This window comes from Mixophyes fleayi, chromosome 7 (assembly GCF_038048845.1).
Source record: "Mixophyes fleayi isolate aMixFle1 chromosome 7, aMixFle1.hap1, whole genome shotgun sequence".
Taxonomy (NCBI): domain Eukaryota; kingdom Metazoa; phylum Chordata; class Amphibia; order Anura; family Limnodynastidae; genus Mixophyes; species Mixophyes fleayi.
In genome coordinates, this window is record NC_134408.1 from 18,669,080 (window position 1) to 18,687,795 (window position 18,716).

The 18,716-nt window shown below is 42.0% G+C and overlaps 1 protein-coding gene across 2 annotated transcripts in view; it reads right to left on the minus strand.

Annotated features, from left to right (window-relative positions):
* GRAP (GRB2 related adaptor protein) overlaps positions 1-18,716 on the minus strand; it is a 46,841-nt gene that overhangs the window by 13,001 nt on the left and 15,124 nt on the right. The window lies entirely within an intron of this gene.

Sequence of the window (18,716 nt, forward strand, 5' to 3'; positions counted from 1 at the left end):
GGACAAGAACCAAGAAGAAGCTGCACCAGGGCCCTGGATTCCTTTCGGTGCCCCTGATGAGGGCCCTAGTCTACTTTAAAACCCATGGCATCATTTTATTACTTACATGCCTACCTGATACCTTCCCACGGTGCGAATACTGTCTTTGCATTCCTCACTTATTTTCAATTGCAGTAACCTGGACCAAATCAGGAGTTAAACACGTTTACCATGAATTCACCAATTCACCCAAATAATTTCCACTCAAAAATTCTGCTAACGTGTATTTCTGAGGTTCCATGCCTTAGACAGAGTAAGGAACATTATTGATCTATTATCTAGAAACTTGTTGGTCAACAGTTCCAAAAAGCAAAAATAAAATAATGATGTCGGACACATAGAAAGGATCATTAGGTACCTCCACCTACAGTCACTGCGAGGAGCACTGCAACACCATTTAATTATATGGAGGATCCATGGGTGGTGTGGGGAGACAGATTCACCTTTAAATTTAGGGTATGTTAGGTCCCAGCAGTCCCAAAAAATAGAATCCATACCTCTATTCTATCACCATGGTTGCCAAGTTTCGTAATTGTTCTTTTAATGTTTACTAAATCACCACAAAACAATGAAAAATACCTGCACTTATTAGCGCAATATTTCTTGTCAGAAATAAACAGAAACCATGGAAACTAATCTGACATATCTGACATAATTATGTCAGACTAAAGAGAGAGAATAAACAATAGACAGGTTGGATTATCTTTGAAAAAATGTTTTTATTTCCCTGTTTCGAGATGATTTCTTAGATCGTCCTAAATATTAAATACCTGATCAGTTGTGTGTAGGCTTTAAGTAAGGTTGAACACGCAGCACACAAATAACACATTAATTCCTGTATACTACACACCCCAAAGACTGTAATGGTACCTCAATGTCTGTTTCATGACAACTTCTGTCAGTGACTAAAACCATAAAAATTGGAATACTATATCTAAAAGAGAAGTGTCAGATAATAGTTTTAATTAGTTTAATTCAGATTTAATTCAGACTATTGGTATTGTTTTAATGTGAATTCCAATGTAATAAATTATTAAATGTCACCTGTGAAATCCCTAAAAATACAGCCTATCCATTCACGAGAATCTCTGTGATATCACTGAGAATACAGCCTATCCATTCACTGGAATCTCCTGTGACATCACTAAGAATACAGCCTATCCATTCACTGGAATCTCCTGTGACATCACTAAGAATACAGCCTATCCATTCACGAGAATCTCTGTGATATCACAAAGAATACAGCCTATCCATTCACTAGACTCTCCTGTGACATCACTAAGAATACAGACTATCCATTCACTAGACTCTCCTGTGACATCACTATGAAAACAGCCTATCCATTCCATTCACTAGACTCTCCTGTGACATCACTATGAATACAGCCATCCATTCACTAGACTCTCCTGTGACATCACTATGAATACAGCCATCCATTCACTAGACTCTCCTGTGACATCACTAAGAATACAGCCTATCCATTCACTAGACTCTCCTGTGACATCACTATGAAAACAGCCTATCCATTCACTAGAATCTCTGTGATATCACTGAGAATACAGCCTATCCATTCACTGGAATCTCCTGTGACATCACTAAGAATACAGCCTATCCATTCACTGGAATCTCCTGTGACATCACTAAGAATACAGCCTATCCATTCACTGGAATCTCCTGTGACATCACTAAGAATACAGCCTATCCATTCACTGGAATCTCCTGTGACATCACTAAGAATACAGCCTATCCATTCACTAGAATCTCTGTGATATCACTAAGAATACAGCCTATCCATTCACCAGACTCTCCTGTGACATGGGTTAAATAGTCCTTAATCTTTCAAATATTTTTTACTTTTTATTTCTTTTTATAGGAAGAAGTGGAGCTGTAGCCCAAATCTGGGCTTTCAGTCCCACTGGGAAGACAATTCACACATGCGCTCATCTTCAGAAACTGCGAAGTAGTAGTTCTAGGTCAGTATCGCTTATCTGTCCTGGTGATTGTTTTGTGTTCAATCCTGGTGATAACGATCTATGCCCCTCGATGTCTCATGCCTTAGTGGAGTCACTAGTACCTAGTGAAGTCATAAGTATATTGTCTCAGCCCCCGTACACTGTGGCTAGGTCACAGGTACTCCTTGGCTTCTGTAGGGAAGAGTATAACATGCTTACTAAGCATATCTCCACAGTCAGCGAATGTGTGGAAATGGTTTTTAGCCTTTGGCAAACACTTCCCAGTGACTAATCTCTTTGTTTGGATGTTGTTTAAACCTGCTCCCTTTCTATCTCATTCCTAGGCGGGGGGTTTTATTTAAAATTTAAAATCTTTTATTTAATAATGACGGGATCAGCTTCTATAAAACAAGCCTCAGGCAGCTCATAGTTCATATAGAGAATTGGCTAAAAATTCCACTGTGAAGCTTATCATCATCATCATCATCTATTTATATAGCACCACTAATTCTGCAGCGCTGTACAGAGAACTCACTCACATCAGTCCCTGCGTCATTGGAGCTTACAGTCTAAATTCCCTAACATACACACACACACAGACAGACAGATAGAGAGTAGGGTCAATTTTGATAGCAGCCAATTAACCTACCAGTATGTTTTTGGAATGTGGGAGGAAACCAGAGCACCCGGAGGAAACCCACGCAAACACGGGGAGAACATACAAACTCCACACAGATAAGGCCACGTTTGGGAATCAAACTCATGACCCCAGTGCTGTGAGGCAGAAGTGTGAACCACCGTGCTGCCCAAAGATGCACTAATGGTCTGCAAGCCATAGCAACCAATCAGATGTTAGCTATAACCTGATTGGCAGTCCCTAGCCGTGCTAGATCACAGGCAGCGTAGAGTAGAGTTTCTTTACCATACCCAGTTTTCGTGGAGGTGCGCTGGCCACGTTTTCTGCGATATGACAGCCAGAGTTAGGCATCCAGCCTGATATTCCTGTACGCGCAATAATAGTAATAATCCAACTGATATCAATCTGATCATTATCGAGCATGTTGATAAATGCACCGAATTGCCCATGCTCATGGGTCCTCCTTCCACCCAGACTAACAGGCACCAGATTTCCTGTTCTTTTTGTGTATTCAGTCGATGGATCAAATTGACTTTTGAAGTTGAAGCCAGTCCTCTGTCTGGTTTTTGGGTAGGCACCACAGTCATGAATAACACAAGGCGAATTACAGGAAGAGACGTTAGTTTCCCCCCCCCCCCCCCCATTGTTTGCAAGAGTACCTGTCATCTAGACTGTTGCTATATAAATAAACAATAATAATAATTAGAATCTACACAATATGGCGGCAGCCATTTTGTCGGTGGCACCGTTACTCACGACAATTGCAGCCTAACACTTCACTAGGAAGTCGTGACATCACCGAATCATGCCGCACAAAATGTCACCGTTTCCTGGAGAATCAATAGCCTGCATTGCGATAAAACTGGTTCAGCCAACAAAATGGCAGCCTCCACTGTATGAGGCAGGGGCAAACGCAGGATTTGTAGAGGGGGGTTTCCACACCATGCCGCCAGTGGGCGTGACCAGCATGCATGGGGGCGTGGCTATAATTTTAGGCAGTGCTTGACTACTCTCCAACTCTTCCTATCCCCATAATATACATGGACAATGCTGCGTGCACTACTGTTAGGTACACACAGCTCTCCCTTTTCAAGCAGAGCCTTGTGAAGCAGGGGCAGGGTCCAGTCACCTCAATTATACAGTGCCCCAGGCTTGGAGGGGGGTTTCTAGGCACTAGAACCCCCCCCCCCCCCTTTGGTTTGCTTATTTGAGGTACACTATAGAGAACATTACAACGGGGAAAGAAAGGAAGTGGATGAAATTATTGAGACGTTGGAAGAATACAGCTCTTCGCAATACGTTTGTATTTTGTAAATAAAAGAGAACAACAAAAATAACGAACTGTAAATACGCATAAAGTTTGACTGCATTTGAAGATGGATGGTGTATAAACTAGTCCACCCATCAAATATCAGGGCTTTGCCCTTTAAATAGCAGGTGCTTTGGTTGCCTAGTGGTTATTGAAACTCTTGCATTCAGATCTGAAAACCAATGCGCTGTATATCTTCTGACCCGGACAAGAGATTAACACGTCTAGAACATATATAACTTTCCAAGTACGACACCTCTGACTCACTTCATTTCATTATCAATGGAAATTGGACTGAAAGGAATAAATTGGGAAACAAGGGAGTTCTGGCAGCCAGAAATAAGTTCTAAAAACAAGGGCAAGTGATTCAAATGTGAAGCCTGGACTCCGGGTTATAGTGTTAGACAAGCTGTTCCAGAAGGGAATTGCGTTGGTTGACGACGGTGACTCAGGTTTGCTCAGAGTATTAATTGATCCACCCAAATGAGTTCCACGTTTGTTTATGCTACTGAATCTGTCTGCTAAGAGGACAGGAGGGAGTTATAAATCCCAAAACACCAGAAGGTACATGAAGGTTGGGCGTTAAAGCCTCCAGGGTTTTTTATTCTTTCCCATTCACTAAAGCTTAAAAACATGTCTAAACAGTGAGCGCATTCATTCATGACTTCTTACTATAAATATTTTATAGGATGTAAAACAGAATGTAGAGCTCGGTGTTAGCATTAAGGTCACTAATCCCACACATCAGTGATCAAAGCTTTGGTGAGAGTACCATCATTTTACTACCAATGCAGAAATATATGAACTTATAGAGCCACCTTAAGTGGAGGTGTTACCCATAGCAACCAATCAGATTCTAGCTAACATGTTCTAGAATGTACTAGGTAAATGATAGCTAGAATCTGATTGGTTGCTACAGGCAACACCTCCACTTTTCGTTGTTAGAATGTTTGATAAAGCCACCCCAAATTTGTGTTTCCAAACGCAAATCCAGTGAAGTTTGAGTTGCCAAAATATTCACAGTACGGGGTTAATAATTATTCTGTTTTCACTAAATTAATTTTCAAACATTTTAGTCCTGGTACAATCAACAACAAAAAAAGAAGAAAAAAACAATTCCGTAAGACATTTTTATAGTAAAAAAAAATAAAAAATTGGCAATATAAATTAAAATTTTTTTCTAATATTTGTTGTTAATTTTTAAACTAAAATTATACGTAATTCCACATATCAAATAATCCCATATTAGCAAACTGCCTGCAATCTATTTCTCACGTTAATTGAAGACCCTCAAGCGAGGTAATTCCTGACCTAGCGATCTCTGTCCTTTCCGTGAACAAACCTTGGACAGCGGTTCTATAAATATTAACTTATTGACACAAATGTCAGGCTTGTTTTCCATCTCTGTGCCTTATTATTGAATCCACTGCATGAGGTGGCATAAATGTTTCGAAATACTTCAGAGCACCCGTTAATATTAGGGTTTATATACACAATGGGCTTGGAAAACAACTCCTGTTAAAAGAGTAGACGAAAGTTTGCACTTTGTCCTGGCTCTAGTAGAGCGTTGGAAGCACGGTCTCAAAGCCTCTCTGCAGCATAACGTACAGGGGAGGGCTGCCAAATTAAAGCCTGGGGGCCAAGATTTGACTCATCAGCCTATTTTAAAGGGAAGAAAATGCAGGTTGCCCAGTTATCCAGCCCAAGGTAGCCCACTATGGGACTGGCCCGTGGGGGGGGCGGTCTCATAGTGGGCCCCCCAGACCCCCAGTCCAGCCAGCCCTAGATAGTGTACTGTGTACTGAATGAGCGTTCCCACCACTGTACTTTGCAGAGTAATAATGCCACGTTTAAAGGAGAGAACGGGCTTCTAGAGCGCTAGTCACGTCTCCGAAGTGACTACGCCCCCATCATGTCGTGACCGCACCCTGTCGTGCTGTAGCCACGCCCCCTGTCCTGAGCCACCTACCCATATGTTGGGAGATATGGCAAACCTGTGAGAACGTGCTCTATTTGTCATTATTCAAATTAAGAGCACAGAAGCGATACAGACATTTTTATGTAGTATGGTATGTTTAAATAGGATTTATAGTCCAATTATTTAACATTAATGGACCTATACATCAAATGGAGAAAGCCTTATCTAACACTATATTGTGTTTTCACCAGAGATATGGCTTTGTTTTAATCTCTGCCTATCTATCAAGGGGTTAACACTGGTGATAAGATTCAGCTGGGTTTCTCCAGTGATAGCTTCCTCATGCAAAGCCTATTACACAAGGATCATCATCATCAACATTTATTTATATAGCGCCAGCAAATTCCGCAGCGCTTTACAATTGGGGACAAACAGTAATAAAACAATACTGGGTAATACATATATACAGAGAGAGAAGCGGGACCTGCTCGCAAGCTTACAATCTATAGGACAATGGGAGCTTGAAACACAAGGGCACGTGCTACATCATATTGCACACTAGACCGGCTAGAACGCAAAGGTAAAAGTACTGAGTGGGATGTGTGTGTACCAATGTTGGTCAGAGGGTTGTTGTCTTGTGTTAGCTGTGTAGAGGGTGGTAATAGGGAAACCTAGGGAGATTAATATGGTGGTTGAGGAATATCATAAGCTTGTCTGAAGAGGTGGGTTTTCAGAGAACGCTTGAAGGTTTGAAAACTAGAGGAAAGTCTTGTGGTGCGAGGGAGGGAATTCCACAAAGTGGATGCAGCCCGAAAAAAGTCCTGTAACCAAGAATGGGAGGATGTGCTGAGAGCGGAAGAGAGACGCAGATCTTGTGCACAACGGAGGTGTCGAGTCGGGAGATATTTTGAGACAAGTGAAGATATGTATGTCGGTGCAATTTTGTTGACGGCCTTGTATGTTAGTAAAAGAATTTTATATTGGATTCGTTGAAATACAGGCAGCCAATGTAGAGACTGACAGAGTGACACAGAAGAAGAACTGTTTGTAAGGAAAATCAATCTATCCGCTGCGTGCAAAAAAGATTGTAGGACTTCAAGTCTGACTTTGGGAAGACCAGTAAGGAGGGAATTGCAATAATCGATGCGGAAGATGATGAGTGCAAGAATTAAGGTTTTTGTGGTGTCTTGTGTGAGATATGTGCATATTTTGGAAATGTTCTTTAGATGTATGTAACATGATTTAGATATAGAGTTGATGTGGGGAACAAAGGATAGTTGTGAGTCAAGGATTACACCTAGGCAGCGAGCTTGCGGGGTGGGATTTATGGTCATGTTATCAACAGATATAGAAATGTCAGGCAGGAAACTTCTATTGTTGGGTGGGAATATTATTAATTCAGTTTTTGAAAGATTGAGTTTGAGTTGGCAAGAAGACATCCAAGATGAAATGGCAGAAAGACAGTCAGTAACGCGAGACAACACAGATGGTGAGAGATCAGGAGAGGATAGATAGATTTGTGTATCATCCGCATAGAGATGATACTGAAATCCAAAGGAGCTTATTAGTTTTCCAAGAGAAGTGGTGATAAATGTACTCCGGCCATCCTTCTGCTATTCCCATCTCATTCTTTACTATTTCTAAACAGTTTTTTGGCACTTAGTGGTATGGAACACCCAAAACCGGACATTTCCATCCGTATCGCCATATATCTGTTGTAACTCTGTTCTGTACTCTAACTAGTAAGCGCTTTGGTCCCAACATGACTTCCCGGTGTTCCTGGGACCTCACAGGATCGTTAGATGATTGCATATATGACCTACCACTATTTTGTTTACATTAGTGCATCACTCCCGTAGAACAACACAAGTTTGTTTACATGAACAGTGCAGAAGGGTTAATCACCGCCATGATTTGGGGTTATGAAGGTGTCGCTCTGTTTTGGCAGGTGACACCAGCTGAAGTGTAATCAATCAGTAATCAATTAGTGAAGCATCCCAACAGGAGTGAGAAGATTGGGAACATTGTGATTTATTAGTGTCACAAATTAGCTGGTGGTGCCAGGGCTGACACTGGGACGTCCCTGCAGGGAGAGAGGAGTGGAACTGATTGAGACAATCAGTAATCACTGTGCATTAATCAGAATGTTTTGATCTCACTTAAAGTTTTACTAACTACAGGAAGGGCACCCACAGACAATGTAACGCCACAAACAAGATGCTCAAAAAAAAAAGAAAAAGAGAAATAGACGAATAAATATATTTATGAATTTTAAATTAGATTGTTAGCTCTTTGGATCAGGAACTTTTTTTTCCTACCGTGTCTGAACTTGCTGTTGCTCACAATTTGTACGTAATTTAAACTGTAAGGTGATATGCAGGTCGCTGATGACAATTTAATAAACTTACACATGCGTACATTTATTGAAAATGCAGTAGCAGCAGAAATAAGATGCTGAGTATATCAGTAGGTGAGACTTCACCTGCGCTTTTGGCAATGACCTGGGAGAAATTTTAAAGAGAAGAGCGTTCCGTGCTGGAGAGGGGCGGAATCTGATTGGTGGAGAGCACGTAATAGGTGGCTGTAGCTCACAACCAATCAGATGTCTCCATGTCTGGCCTTTCCTTTCTTTCAAACTTCTCCTGGACAATTGCTGATAGCTTACCTTTCATCCTAAATTCAAATTGATATAGAAAGATATATATGTATATAAATATATAATGCTTTACTGAGCATTTAGTATACATCTGTAAAACACAGTACATTAATCGTATGCTTAGTTACTTGTTGATTAGGCTTATTGGTAATGTGCATTTGTGTGTAGGCAGTGGGATGGTATACTGTGGTATGTCATACCGCTACTTCTCCTACTGTCTTCGTTGTAAAATCAAATCCCATTCACTTACATTTTCCATGCCACCATTTCTCAATTCCCACTTCGACCACTGTGTGCAGGTTTATTTGTTGGAGTAATTCTATTTAAAAAATAGTGCGTGGCCACTTGGTGATAACAGATTAAAATCATTTAAAATAAGAGCTTGTTATAAACAGCTTACGGTGGACCTTATACCTTTACCATATTTTACCTTTACAAGAGTTAACTTAACGAACTGAATTGGCGTTTGAAAGGTCAGGAATTTATTAAAGGCGAATCTGCTGGAAAAAAATGGTGGCCAATCTAAGCAGACCAATCAGCCTCCAGGCCACACCTACAAGTTGTAAATTCCGTCCAAACTAATTTGGATCCGACTAGGCGTAAAAATGCCAAACTTCCCCATTTGGCGCATTAGCTGAGGCCCGCCCGCCTAAGTGGAGCCCCCTAACCCCGAAGGGCTATTCTGACTAATTGCCCAATCCCTTTAAGGGGAGAGTGCCTACTACGCCTTAAATGTAACCAAATTGGCCGCTGATTGGGCTGCTTACCGCCCCTTGTAAATTAGATGTATGAATCACCAACAAATACTCACTCCTATACCAAAATAGGGAATGGGTGGGTGGGTGGGTGGGTAAATTCTCCAGACGGTAAGAGGAAGTTGAAACCTTTTCCTATATGTTATAAGCCTCTCTGAAAGCTAAGCCCTCCCCTTCCGTCCTTCCCGATTGGATGACTCAGTTCCACTACCACCCATATAAGTTAACTCCTGCTATGCCTGAACTTTTTCATATGCCTGCCCCCGCAGCGTTTATATCACCTCGGGCTAATTCCATCCCTCTGTTATATTTCTGGTAAAGCATTTTTTTTATGTGTTCAGGTGTTTAAAACATTTAATAAATTTGACCTAGTTTTAAAACGTTTTATTTATTTTATCTAAGTGTAACTGAGAACCAAAACCTGACCTACCGCTCGGGAACCAGTATCGTCGCACGGCTCAGTATCGTTCAGCTACCCCGGGGATATTTTCGTTGTGCCTTAAATCATGGCACGATTAGCATTTATTCATAGACAAACCTTGGCTCTATTTTTAGCTATGCAAAGCAAGGTATCAATTCCAAATGAATAATGCAACAGAGATGTACATGATATAAAACAACAACACTTATGGAAAATAAAGTCATTTCCCAGCACGCTGTGTAATGTGAATTAAATGACATAGAAACACTCCACCCCGCTTGCAATGCCTGTGTCATTTATGCAGGTAATATAGGCAATGCATCACCTGGATGGAAACTATACTGTAAAAACCCAATTCCTGACCATGATTGGTCCCTGAGTGTGTAGGTCTCCCAGGTGGGAGGTTGTATTTTGAAGGAGTTTTGCATTACTGACGTCCCGCTATTGGTTGACTCTCATCCGTGAGTCATGACCCACAGTTCATGTTGAGACCAGTCAGGATTCTGACTCGACAATCCAAAATGATAAAACAAAACGTTAAACCACAAAACAGGGAAAAGACCAAAAGGCCCCTGGGTCTGCTTGATGGTAAACTAATGTTTTGGTAGTAAGGAGCGTCCAAGCCATCTCTCCGCTGTTGACGTAACATAACCTGTTCCTTTATTTTTTTGTTATTCTTGTATAGCGATAGATTCTATACATTAACAGATTACATGGTAATGGAGCGCTGTAGGGCAGCATGGTGGCTCAGTGGTTAGCACTTCTGCCTCACAGTGCTGGGGTCATGAGTTCAATTCCTGACCATGGCCTTATCTGTGTGGAGTATGTTCTCCCCGTGTTTGCGTGGGTTTCTTCCAGGTGCTCCGGTTTCCTCCCACACTCCAAAAACATACTAGTAGGTTAATTGGCTGCTATCAAAATTGACCCTAGTCTGTGTGTATGTTAGGGAATTTAGACTGTAAGCTCCAATGGGACAGGGAGCTGTCATTTTGTAGAATGTACTAAATAAATGATAACTAGAATCTGATTGGTTGCTATAGGCAACATCTCCACTTTTTCAAACCCGCGGTTTAATAAATATACCACTCAGTCTCTATTCTTGTACAGACAACTACACAGTACCACTTTACTGGTTCTGTATGTTTGTCTTTTTTTGTGTCTATGGCAGAATTAACCTGTGTTTAATTAATTAGACCAATGAGTAAATATATCAAACCTTTTAAAAAGGAAAAGTGGAGGTGTTGCCCATAGCAACCAAATTCTAGTTATCATCTTCTGGAATGTACAAGATAAGTAATAGCTAGAAGCTGATTGGTTGCTGTGGGCAACACCTCTACTTTTAGAAGGTTAACTAAAGAGGTAACCTCGTCTCTCTGCAATGTCACTGGTATCTAGGGAACGGATAGGCTGCAATCTAATGAACCTTAACTCACAAAATACTTCCACTCAGGGAAATTTGGTACACAACAAAAATACAACTTTTCACATTAGGTTTTTCTGGAAGTCCCTGTGCCCTATCTGTCTATGTGAGCCAGCACAATACTAGCCACACAGCGATTGTCTCCTAACGTGACTGTAATTCATTAACAATTACAATATAGGAGGCAGTGATCTATGGTTTTTGCTACACGAGGTGATTAATGAGTTGTCTATTCAGACGCTGACTCACTGGCAAATAAAATGGTCATTAGATGAACCAGTTGCGTGGAGCCAGGCATTGGTATTTAATTCACTGCTGAACCTTAACATCAAGGGTTAACGCTAATGATTATACAGAGGAATAATGGTACAGGTTAGATGAGAAGGCTGGCATTCCACGGGCGCTGTGCCCACCTTGCACCTCTGCCAGAGCTGTGTTCTGTTTATCTGATAGGATGCAGTCTCTAAACCCTAAAGCTCTCAACGTGACTCATTTTATCTGAGACAAAGGCCCCTATTAATCAAAAGCCCTATTGGAAAATTCATCCACAGCGGACGAGTGTGTAGAAGCTTTAGAGAAGTAAACTGGGTTCACCCTCATAGGAAGTGACTGGGAGATCATATAATATGTTCTGGGTATTAAGATACGCCAGATTACCTGGGCACTTCTACGTAACGGATTCATCCTTTCCAGCCATTCGAGAGCTGTTCCGTAGATAACTCAAGCAATGTGCACTAAGGTTCATCATCATCATCACCATTTATTTATATAGCGCCACTGATTCCTCACTCACACCAGTCCCTGCCCCATTGGAATTTACAGTCTAAATTCCCTAACATACACAGACTAGGGTCAATAATGATAGCAAGTAATTAACCTACCAGTATGTTTTGGAGTGTGGGAGGAAACCAGAGCACCTGGAGGAAACCCACGCAAACACGGGGAGAACATACAAACTGCACACAGATAAGGCCATGGTCAGGAATTGAACTCAGGTTTCCTCCCACACTCCAAAAAACATACTAGTAGGTTAATTGGCTGCTAGCAAATTGACCCTAGTCTCTGTGTGTGTATGTTAGAGAATTTAGACTGTAAGCTCCAATAGGGCAGGGACTGATGTGAGTGAGTTCTCTGTACAGCGCTGTGGAATTAGTGGCGCTATATAAATAGCTGATGATGATGGAGAAATTAATTCACCTAGTGGCGAGAGAAAGTATTGCACACAAGAAATTGAACAGATTTTCTCTGGTGCTGCCAATGCTTTTCAATGGGTAGAGCCTTTGCAAGCAAAAAGAGAAAAGGCTTTGGTTTTGTATGGTAGAACCACTTTCTCCCTTGAACAGAGGGAATGTAATAGACCCCATAGTATTATAGGAGAAAAACAGAAAAGCCTAAATTAATGAGGGAGGTTTAATATGATAGGAAGTTGGACATCAATGAGAACATTTTATTGTTTTCACAATGTGTATTTTCCAAATTTTTATGGTTTGTAAATGAGCCTTTGTGATATGTTAATACATGATCATGTGATGCTCTGTCACACCGTACATGTCTGTTTACAGGACAATGGTTCCAAATTCAAATTGTGCGCTGCGGTCATGAAAGTTCTGGTGAGGTTTCTCTTTCTAGACAGGAATGCACAGGAACCAGACTACACATATTTGACAGACATCCTGTGCTAGATTTAGCCATCCTGTTACTCGTCGCTTGTGACCGTAACAAGAACTTTTCTCAGTGGGAGTCCTGCCAAAGCCGACATGTTCTCAGATAAGGGCTTGTCGTCTTCACACTTGATGTCATTTGTTTTTCATGGGACAGAAATTCTTTGGTAAAGGTTCCGCAGATTCCATCCATTTGGAAGAACGCAGGAAACAGCAACATTCCGAGATGTATGATCTGCTTAGAAACCTAGATAGTGTACTCAGAGCACACTATGCTTTTATTATTTAATTAGATCACCAGAGCTCTAGCAGGGCTACTAAGCTGCTTTTCTTAAGCTGGGTACACACTACAGAAATTTCAACCAACTTTTTATGCCGAGCGATTTTACATGCGATCGATGGTCCGATCGCTCGGTCCATGGACTGCATACACACTAGCCTTGTTTAGGACGATAAAGGGAAGAGCGGACGTCCCTTTAGCGACTTTTTACAGCCATGTTGTCGTGAGCGATGACTGTAATTTCGTACTCACTGTTGTGGATCGGTGGGAAGTTTATACACACTACACAGCGGAAACGAGATTGGAACGAAAATATTAAACGGTACGACCAACCAAATGAGGTGATAATCGTCCATTTGAGCAGACTTTCGACCATCGTGTCACTGCACACACTGACCCGACTTTTGAACGAGCGGTCGTATGTTGGCTGATTTAGCCGATTACTGGATGAAAACTGTGTAGTGTGTACCCAGCTTTACTGCGACAGCCAAAGGTCTAAGCCATAAAATATATAATGCTACTCCTGCTGTGAAATATAAGGATACCAGCAAAAGTGACCCTGCCCTTACCCAGTACATCATTTAAAGGAAAAAAGGTTTCTGGTACATTTGTACATTATGCGTAGTGAGGGAAGCCAATAACTGACCACAGTACTGAATGACTGTTACTGAAGGGTGCCGGGTGCAAATAGTCAAGGATAAGACATGACAGGGGGTAAGGGAGATGGCAGAAGGAGGAAGCTGGGGGCAGGGGCGCAGGAAGGGGGAGCGAGAGAGCAGTGGAGGAAGCCGGGAGTGGAAACATTGAGTTTCTATATTAATTGAGGAGGGCAGAGGGGGGCCAAGAACAGATGGGTGAGCGAGAGTGGAAGAAGAGGGGATCCAAGTTCCTATGGAACTTGGTTGAGTGAGAGTGGAAGTGTAGGAATCTGAGGACAAAGCACAGTGCAAGGAGTCAGTTAGATGGTTATGGGGGACACTCTAGAAGTTTGGGGGGCAGGCTTGCTGGGGAGCAAGGATGCAAGAGATGAGGAGACACTGGTTGACATGCTTATGGTTTTTGGGTTTCAGATTTTTTTCTGCGAGGGGAGAAATTCAGTGTTTTTTATTCTGTATTTTTCTCACCTGCACCTGGGTTTGAGAGGACAGGGTGACAGGGGAGGAGGTTTTAGGGTATAAGATGCCTGGAGAGAGAGAGGAGGTGTCAGGAGAGAGTAAAGGCCTACACACTATTCAATTACAACCCTACCGACAGGAGTGCAGTGACGCACGGCTTGTAGGACTTCCATCAGCTCCTAACATGATGGCATTAGAAGCACAACACATAAGGAGCACTGAGCAGTATTAGCCCCGATGCACAAGAACGACCCTTTATCCCATCACGATTTACTGATAGGGGCAATGATGGCTGTGCTGGTGTTGGAACCACCATAGTGAGGATTTTGGGCTTTCTCGCCAGGTAGTCCCTCAATGAGTTTTTTTTTTTTGCTTAAAACCAAAACACAGAATCCCTACTTATATGAGTAGAAGCTTTTGGCCCAATTCAACATTTTGATGCATATGTTTACATATTATATTTTCTATTGATACATTTAACTTCTTGATTACTACTAAGCGCAAGACCTGTGATTATACTATGTGTACTGCGGGCAGTATAATGTCTGGCTGCAATAATTAAAGCGGACCCCTCGCTCACCTACACACCGTGTATGCAGATATTTTGCAAGCTGTACCAATATTCATGGGAAAGAATGGTCCAAAATTCCTGGAATGAGGCCAGAGCGTCCCCCTTCCCCTGAGAACTGAGAGAAAGGACAGGAAAATACAGCGCAGCCGGAGGAACTGGACAGGATGTTGTTAGCCGCACCTATAGTCTTCCGCAAGTCTGACATCAGCAAGGTCACACAAGACGGAGACGTAGGATGTGGAGAAGACCCTGAAGGATTTCCTAGCATCAGAACTAAGACAAAGAGCAGCTAAACGCCTCTTGGCTCTAAATTGGAAGAACACCTGACCACCGTCTTTATCCGCACTTAAGATACAATTTTGGCATATAGCGGCCATGGAGGAAATAACTTACTACCCCATACTTTCCAACTCTCCCTGAATGTCAGGGAGACTCCCTGAAATAGGGGTGATCTCCTCACTCCCTGAAGAGTCTGGCGTTCTCCCTGATGCTGAGCCAGTACAAGACGTGGTTGGCTTCGCCATCTGTGGCATGATGACACTGTTCAGAAATTGTGTCCTATGTCCATGTATTGATGCCTATGGAGGTGGCCATTTGCATGGAGACCAAGATTTAATCATACTTGCCAACTCTCCCGGAATGTCCGGAAGACTCCCGCATTTTGCGAGAGTCTCCCGGACTCCTGGGTGAGTGTGGCAATCTCCCGAATTCTGGCCACTTCACTAGGAAGTGCCCCACTTCCTAGTAAAGTGGGCAGAATTAGCTCCCAAACGCCGCGATTCCCGGTGAATCGCGGTGTTTGGCCCCGCCCCCACTGTCAAATGACGCGGGTGCGTCATGAGATCACAGAGGGGCGGTGCAAAAATGCCGTGATTCTGGCTGTCCCGCCCCCCTCACGCCCCCCTCCACTGGCTGGCTCCCGGAAGAGAGCCGAAGAAAGTAGGTAAGTATGTATTTAATCAAAGACTGACAGGTAAGACAACATAACTTCAGTAATGGAGACAGAAATGTATAAGACACTTCAGTCTCTAGAGATTCATTAGCTGCTTTTCTTTAACGCACAATTGCCTACTCTCCCGGAATGTCAGGGAGACTCCCGCACTTCTGGGAGACTTCCCGGGCTCCAGGGAGAGCTTCCGGTTCTCGCCCCCACAATAGATAAGTTGTGGGGGTGGGGCTTAATGATGCAAATACCGCGTCATCTTAGCTACGCCCCCTGCTATAATTGGCCCTCTCTCTCCCCTACCAAATTCCCGTCTATCTTACTACTATAATTATCTTTAATTCTTAAAATTCATACATTATCATCCCTTGGTTCCCAGTTGCTATTGCATTTTAGACCCTGTTTCGCTCTGTAACCTTGATGCACAGTGATATTATATATTTGACATTTGCAGATTTCTGTGCCATTGCTTCTTTGCACTGCAACTTGTAAACTTTTTGACCACTCAAAAAAAAAGAAAAGAATTATTAAAAATAAAAAAAAAATAAAAAATGAAGACAAAAGAGAACATGCAAGAATGACCGGACTAACTGCTTTAACTAAAGCTTGTTTGTGATTAAGGTCCCTGGCAGTCAGTTCATTAGGACAACCCCACAGGGCAGCCCTGAGGCATAAACACTAGTACGGGCCAATGAGACTCAGCATGTCTGGTGCACATGATGTGCTCTGTAGGAGAACTCAAAGTGCCTGAGACATGGGAAACACTTACACAATTCAATTATCAGGGTCTGTTACAGAGAGTAAGGACGGTGCACACACAGATCACTATTTCACACATCTTTCTTACACATATCTATAGTAAATATATTTATATTTTTCTCCACTGAGAGCCCAATGACAGGTGTAGAAGTCTTGTCCTCATTTCTGTGTCTTCTGGACAATAAAAGAGCATTGTGAGCGTTCTATTTCTGAAATGTTTTCTATTGTTCCGAGATTCCGATCTGTCTCCAGTCTCCAGCTCATCCCTGTTCCTCTTCTGCCCTCTGATGGAAGAATCCTGAACTTCTGAAGATCCAGAGTCTGAATCTCCCAAGTCACTGACAAAATTTTTATACAATTCACAGACCGGCTATCCAAGAAAGCCGTTGGGGTCTATTTAACATCCAGATATAAGGCTGATTTCCTATCGCCCAAATGACCTATTGCTATAATTTATCATAAAGATCTCACTGAAGCAGCTGAACGATATCTCGCTGAAATGTTGGTACTGGCCCGGAGCGGTAAGGGTTAACATTGGCGAGCCAGCCTGCGGAGATACCAGCGAGCGTGACCTGTGACCTGTGACCTGTCACTGCCGGAATCACGCGTGCGAATTGGAATTGCAAGTCTAAAAAATTGTGAAAAAGTGGTTTAAAATACTAAATCAAATTTAAAATATTTTATACGTATTCACAATTGAAAATGGTAATAATGCATTTTGTTTTAGTTTATTTTCATGATATCAAGACACTGAGATGACAATGACACAACAAGCACTGCGCCGTGATACCTTGATAAATAGACATTGCATAGGGAAGCTATTGCTGGCGAGACCTGCCAAATCTTATCTTTTCGGGTTCATAGAGTCTATCAGGGGCGCACGCAGGATTCCCCCCCCAAAAAAAAAGAAAAGAAAAGGGAAAGCTGCAGCGAATGCCCGCACATGCGCAGCAGCTCCGCTTCGGCAGCCCTATACTATTCAGCAGCCGCGGCGCTGTCAGAGAAGCGTCCACGGCGGTGCTGTATCAGCACCGCCGTGGATGCTTCTTTGACAGTGCCGCGGCTGCTGGATAGTGCAGAGGCACTTCTTTAGTGGAGGGGAGGGGTTTCTGGTGACCCAGAAACCCCCCCTGAGTGCACCACTGTCTATGTGAAATGTCTTAACTGACTATGTGTCATGTTACATGTTATACTATATAGCAACTCAACTTCATACATGTCCAAACAAGAGACTCGCAGGTGACTAACTCCCGTGGCCATCATCATCTTCATTTATTTATATAGCGCCACCAATTCTGCAGCGCTGTACAGAGAACTCACTCACATCAGTCCCTGCCCCATTGGAACTGAGAGATTCCGGCGGGTTTTAAAAGTGGAGATGTTGCCTATAGCAACCAATTAGATTCTAGTTATCATTTATTTAGTACATTCTACAAAATGAAAGCTAGAATCTGATTGGTTGCTATAGGCAACATCTCCACTTTTCAAACCCGCCGGAATTATCTCTCAGCTTGATACATTTAGCCCCAGCTCTATGTGTAAATGCTAACAATCTCTACTATTACAGGCTGATAGTAGCTCTGTTTATTCTCCTACACTGAATTCCAACAGCTAATCAGAGTCGAGCGTCAGAATGGAAAAACGATTGCTATCCGCAAATTCCAATTTTTGCTGGTAGCGATCAGTTGCCTGTGCTAAACTTAACTCCAATAGGATGCCAGTGTTCTGTGAAGAAGACGAAATAGAGCTTCTATCATCCTATAGTAGAATAGGCTAACATCACTGTCAAGCTTCATCAGGAACACAGATAAGGGTTTTAAAAAAAGAGATTTAAAAGAGAAAATGACATCAAGTAGACTAATGTGACAAAAAAATATATATATGATATTACCTTTAATCTCTCATATAAACTTCTGATATAAAATCATTTATGTGCACCTAATATTGTATAAAAATATTCAAAAAAATATTATATACTTATACTCAGATATGACTTCCCTCCAATGTTAAAATATAATATTCACTCATAAAAGTGAAACAACAAAAAATATACATAGTGCGATACTGTGATATAATCAGGTAATAATATATTAATAAACTATCCATTCCTCATGGAATAAAAAATTTCTGATTTTCCAGTGGATATATATTCCTGGCTTGCAAATACAGTACCCAATAATATGATATTACCTAACGCTGTTTAAATCTCTCATATAAACTTGTGATATGAAGCCAATAATGTGCACATGGCATACTCAAAAAATATCATATACTAAATAC